Here is a 6,889-nt window from a genome sequence, read left to right on the forward strand (position 1 = left end):
TACTCAAGTCAAACTTCAACATATCTCAAAGTATGTTGCTCTCAAGAAAACTACACTATCAAAAGATCTTGGTTTGTCATCATCAAAAAAGGGGAGATTGTGAAGAAGATTTTTGCTCCTGACCTTGGCAAAGTTTTGATGAAGACAACAACATCACCAAAAGGAAGAAAATGAAGATTACTTATGAAGATCAAGAAGATTAAAGCTTCAAGACAATTAGTCTAAATAGGTACTCTATCATATACTCTTTAATATACCAAAGTAGTAATGCTCAAAATATTTTAAAAGAAATTGAAACACTTCAAGTTTTAAATGAAAACATTTTTCAAAATACTGTGTAACAGGTTACATGAGTGAGAATCAGTTATCCAACAAATTTTGAATTGGAGTAATCGATTACTCAAATTTGAGTAACCGATCACTCTAAGTGAATTTTAAATTCACTGTTGGACAGAGAGTTTGAGTAGCCGATTACTCAAGTGAGAAACTGATTACTCAATGTAATTTTTCAAAATGTCATGTTTGGGTAACCGATTACCCACTTGTTGTAATCGGTTACTGAGAGTTGTTACATTAGTTTTTCTGATTTGAAACTCAAGGGTTTTCATACCAAACGAAATGCCTTCATTCCAAACAATTCATATTCTTTCATAAAGGCACAATGACTGATTGGAAAGCCTATTTAAAGACCTTAGAACTCACAATGAAAACAACTCTTTGAACAACTCTTTTATAACTCTTTCACACTTTTCTCACAACTTTTCTACACTTTTCTGAAGTAGTTTTCTACACTTCTTGCAACTTGAACTCAAACTTTCAAAGCCATTTTTCTGTGTTGCTTGATGTAAAGTGTTTGAAAGTTTTAAAAACTTAAAAGAGCATTATTTACTAAGTATACAAAAGAGTTGATTGGATTGCAAGTGTTTTTGTATCTCATACTTGTAAAGGCAATCCAAGCCTTCATTCATTGTAATTACTTTCTTTCACGGGGTGTGAATAGAAAGGGGATAGATTTACTTGGAAATGTGTTTTCCAAAGTGATAAGTAATAGTGAGTATGTAAGGTACATAGAGATCTCGGTGTGAGATATTGTTATTACAACTCATAATATTTAGTGGAAAATCTCTTGTACTGCAAGAGTACTGGATGTAGCCTTCGGTGGACAAGAAGGTGAACCACTTGTATACTCTCTTCTCCCTTACATCTTTGATTTATTCTCGTTTATTTTCTGTAATATTATCCGTTGCACTTTAACTCTTCATTTTGCAGAAAAAGTGGTCATAATTTCTAGTCAACTAATTCACTCCCTTCATAGTTGGAATCCCAGTCTTACAAAATATACATATCATCCTTTTTATTAATTAATCACACTTTTATTCTTTGTTTGCGGATTGCCTTATGTAGGGAAAAGAAATGATAGAGAGTCATGGAATATACATGTAAGATGACTCTCATGTCTTTTCTTTCCTTTCATTTCCTTCTACGAATCAACTCGCAAATAGGCCCTTACGAAATTGTTGATACCATAGTTTTTTTCATGGCATGCTGCTCTGTTTGTAACACCCATTTTTGCAACTTAGAAATTACGACTTCATTATTAATATATGATGAAAATTTATAGAAAATTAAAATCAACATGTTAGAAAATCAGAGTAAATTTAAAATTCCTTTTCATTGACATGTTCAAGATGTAGAAACATTTAATATTATCATTAGCAAAAATGAGATATCACATTTGACCTCAAAATCATGATTTATATAATTATCCATTTTAAGTATGCAGCTTACAAAATCATTAATTTAATCTTAATAAAATGATTATAAAAGACATCATATATGCAAAAAGAATCATTATTAAATATTTTTCATAAAATATAACTTATACATCAATTAGTTCAAAAGACTAGGAGTACGTCTAAATTACAGTAAATAATCTCAATATAAACAAGATACTTAACTATACATCAGTTAAGTTCTTCTTGTATATATTTTCATCAATGAATATCCAAAGAGCAACTGCAACAAACCTATTCATATACATAGTATATACAAAAGAAAAGACAAAGAAAAGGGGGTAAGAACCAACTACATCACAACGTGGAATTACGTAGAGAAATAACATTAAAGTGATACAACCTATATCACAACTAAAGTCACACAATGTCAAATATATGCACATGATGCATGAATTTAGTGTCATATACAAAAGGATATTCACATTCTAATTAATATATTTTTCATGTAATGCAATATACAATTTAACCAATCCATCACCACCAAAATTATAATACCCGAAGGCCAAGATCCTAGTGGGAGTTCAACCGTGAGTACATATATCTTTAACAACGACAAGTAACAATGTCCATTGTTGTCCAGTACCTTTGTCTTAAGTGCTTACATGGTAACCCAGTTCATTTCAGGATTCATCTCTACCAATCATGAAATGCATAAAAGGATGTTAGAGATGTCCAGTACCTTTGTCTTAAGTGCTTACATGGTTATCTTATTCATACGAGTTATAAAACTGGCCCTCCATTGGACTATCCCACCTAAGCAATCCCTCAAGGCTTCTTGACGAATCATTGTCATTGCCGCCCCTATCTAAATCTGTAACGATATTTCTATCATCGTATCTTTCCATTTTCTCCAACTCCAAGTACAAGAATGCAATGCATGTAAACTAACCAAAGTTAGCTCATTAAATCTTTTTTATCAAAGTTTTACCAATTTTTATTTCAACAAATATCACCTAAGTTGGTCGTCTCAGCCCTAATACATTTTTATCATGCCAAGTCCAACAGACGAGCTCAAGACGATATCTTAGTGATCAAAATATAACTGGGAAAAGCTTAAAGTCCCACTACACTTTGAAGTGTGTGAATAGCCATAGGCTCTTAACAAATCCAATATTTCCAAAAATACCATATAAGCTAGTTGTCTCAATCCCAATGCATTTTTACTATGTCATATCCTGAATACGACCTCAAGATACTAACTTAGTGATTCAGTATCAATGTACAAAACCTTAATTTCAAACTTCCGTATTTCCCATATCACTACAATAATCAAATTATATTTTTATATCAATTTAACAATCAATTGATATAATTATCATATTAGTACAACAATCAACTTCAACATTTTTTATATCAATATACAATCAACAATATAAAGATTGCAATTGGGATAATTATCAAATTATAACAAATGCTCACATGCATATCAATAGAAATATTTAGCAACCTTTCATGATGATGTAATACCATAAGCGAGTACCTCGTATTGGTACATAAAAACGAACTCATACACATATATTTCCAGCACAATCAAATATCTAAGACTCTATATATCTTCATAGAAAAGATTAAAGACTTTTACATAGAAAATGAGTTTCCATGGGAGTTCCTAATCTACAAGACTCTCCAACTTTTGAGGGAATCAGAGAAAAAAAATTCCGGCCCAACCATGTTAAACCCGATGAAACCGGAATAACTCGAGAAGTGAATCAAATGGTTCAATTAAAATGTTAAAAAATAGAAAATTACTCAAATATTTTGTCTTATTCCTATCCAAAAAAATGGAGAGAAGTTATCCAATATAATTATACATAATTATTAATTATATAAATATTTTTATTTATATATAACTATATATTTATATATGAAAATGATAAATTTTATATGAAATCATTCGGCCGGACCGAACAATTCAATAGTTTAAACATGTTAAACCTAATAATAGACCTCTTTCAATTTGATGTCCAACTCGGATTTCACAACATTTGATAGAACCGATTCCAGCATGTTCCACTCCACTCACCTTATTTTAATCTATCCAAACATTTGAACTTTTTTTAATGTTCTACACCACTTCACTCTACTCCTTTCTATCAATCCAAACATAGTCTAAAGGTTGGAAATTTTCAAGTTAAATGGTAAAATCTAGAATTATAACAACCTTGTTAAATTAAAAAACACATGAAGTACTATAAATTATATCTTAACTTTTTTTGGGATATTTACCAAGCTAAACAACTAAAATAATCATGAAACAATTTAAATAAAACAGTCTTTTTCAGATTTGAAAAATTCAGGTTGATAAGAACCTATGACTGACTCAAATAACCATGATACTATAAACGTGTGCAATGACCAAAAGTTTATGCACATTGATTTCAATGTATTCTCTATGTGACACCTATGCGCCTCCATGAACACTTGTAGTAGTTGCTGTTCCACGTGGCTAAGAAAGGAAGTATTTGATTTTTTTACTCTTCTTTGCACACATAGAAAAAATCGAATAACACATTATATTTAAAGACAAATATATTTATATTTTTTGTATAATTATTTCGGACTAAATTTTAATTTTAATTTAATTTTTAATGTATTTTTAATATTTATTAATTGTTTCCATATAAATATATCTTTACACATATCTTTCTCTTTTATGCATTGCGACAAATTATATTTATATATAAGATATTTTAGGTCTGAAAACTTCATTGGATTAATCATATATATAGAAGGCCCATTAAGCTAAAGCTAAAAAGTGAGTGAGGCAGGTGGAAACAGGTCCACCAATCAAGAAACAAAAAGTGTTGCAAAGAGAAATTAAAAATAGTGCTCAAGTTGATGTTGACAAGGAGCACTAGTATATGTATAGTGTCATCTAATATTGAGAAATCAATTAGTTTTTCTGGTTATTTTAAATTTCAATTTACTTCAATCACATTTTAGCACATTTTTTCTGGTTTTATAAATGCGACCCATCAATCATATTTTCTCAAATTCTCTATAATTGCAATAAACATATATAACTCCAATTCGTTAGAATTTCTTACATTGTTTATCTCGTTTTTTTATACATGATTTAAATGTATATTACACTATTTCATTCATACTTATTTGTTTATGAGATAAAACATTAACATATAGAACCTAATTTATTTCTTATTGTCATGGACCAAAATATATTTTTTAATATTGGACCGAATATAACATTTGCCTAATTCGGAAGGCTTATGTGGAGGGACATGTTAGGAAGTAAATCTCACATCGTCTAACTTGTTCTCATAGACATAGTTTAAATATCAGTTTGACTTATTCTCGAAGGCTCTGTTTGTGAGTTGAATTTTTGGAGGGAATGAAGAAAAAATGGGAGACTTGAAAACTATAAAATATACTTGTGAGATGTCTCTAAAGTATTCTATTTTCTCTCATTCCCCTCCAAAACTCGACTTGGAAATATACCCTAAATGTCATTTGGTTATTGGATCAACCTTAACACAATTTGTTTGTGTTGTTACAACAATTCTAAATGACATGAAATAATATTTACTAGCTAAGTCACGACCATGTCGCTCTCTTTAGGACTTTTCGTGACACTGTTCAAAATGTGCAAGCAAACTATCAATCACGTGTCCCCAAGATAAAACAACCTAGATATCTGTTATCAAATTCTTACTGCACTGTAAGAACTAATCTCGAATACACCCACCATAATATGACTATCAATGTCAATTCTGAAAATTCTCACAATATGGTTACCAATGTCAATTCTCGAAATTCTCACAATATGAGTACTTGTGCCCACTCTTTTCCGATAATACTTACTACTAGTGTCAGTTCTCGAAATTCCCACAATTTGGCTGTTTGTCCCAATTCTTAGTGCGACAGAAAAAATGGGGAGAAGTTTGCCGAAAATGCATCAATGAAAAATATAAGGTAAAATGAAAAAATTGAATGAAAGCGCATTCAACTTAGGACAAGAAAATATGAAGGGAGGAAACTTTTATTTAAATTTTTTCCAAGTTTCTCATGTCTCATATGTGGGACTTGAGAGTTGTTTTTCAAAACTCTTCTATGTTGGGCTTAAGAGTTTTATTAAATTTCACACCCAAAAAATTCTCACTTATGGCTTCCAGCAAACCAAGTTGCCCCTCAATTCATCAAAACATTTTTTTCCCAAGTATTTCAGGCTTCTATATAAGCACTGTCTCTAAATGTACTCTCCTTCAATCACCATCTTCTGTTCAAATCTTAGCCAGCTTCTATATCTCTCCCGATTTTGTTTAACATGATTCACAAGCTCCCCCTCTTGCAATTCCTCATAGTCCTTATGATTTTTTCATTTCTTCTCTCATCTGCTACTGTCCCAACAGCTAGTATGGTTGGAAACTTTTCAATGATTAATTATAGAATCATTCCATCTCTCTATTAATCAGATTTTCATTTCCTGCAGGAAGACTTCTGTTAAACAATGAAAAATCCTCAGTTCAAACTACACAAGTACAGGTTATATAATCAAATCCTAGCTCTTAAATTCTATATGTATTTTTATATTTTTTTTCTTCACCCCTTTTATGTATGGAATTAAAAGGTCTAGGCGTCTATCTTTTTTTAATATAACTCATGATATCCCTCACCCTTTAGATAAGAAACTAATCAATTTCGTAACGTGTAACTATGTAATGTGTAATTGTGTCTCATAATAAATATCACTCTCAGGAATTGAATGTCTAGTTAGTGTCTGTCAATAATCAAATATGATTTTGTATAAATAATTGCAGGGTGATTTGGTGTTAAAAAATAGAAGAGAAATGATTGATGTAGAAGAAGAATTGAAGGTAAAGGAAAGGATGGATTTGGAAAATGCAGATTACCCAGGGACAGGAGCAAACAACCGCCATGACCCAAAGTCACCTGGAAGAGCTTGAGTTGAGTCATGCATCAATTTTAAAAAGTTTAACATTTTAGATATATCAGAATGTTATAATTATGATGCATTCAATTTCGTGGGAACCTTGTACATTAGACTCTACTATTTGTAACTTACGAATATGCTTATTGGTAGAGTGTAGTAGATTATCGTAATTAAGATGTTTAAG

Source organism: Lupinus angustifolius, chromosome LG08, assembly GCF_001865875.1.
Source record: "Lupinus angustifolius cultivar Tanjil chromosome LG08, LupAngTanjil_v1.0, whole genome shotgun sequence".
NCBI classification, from domain to species: domain Eukaryota; kingdom Viridiplantae; phylum Streptophyta; class Magnoliopsida; order Fabales; family Fabaceae; genus Lupinus; species Lupinus angustifolius.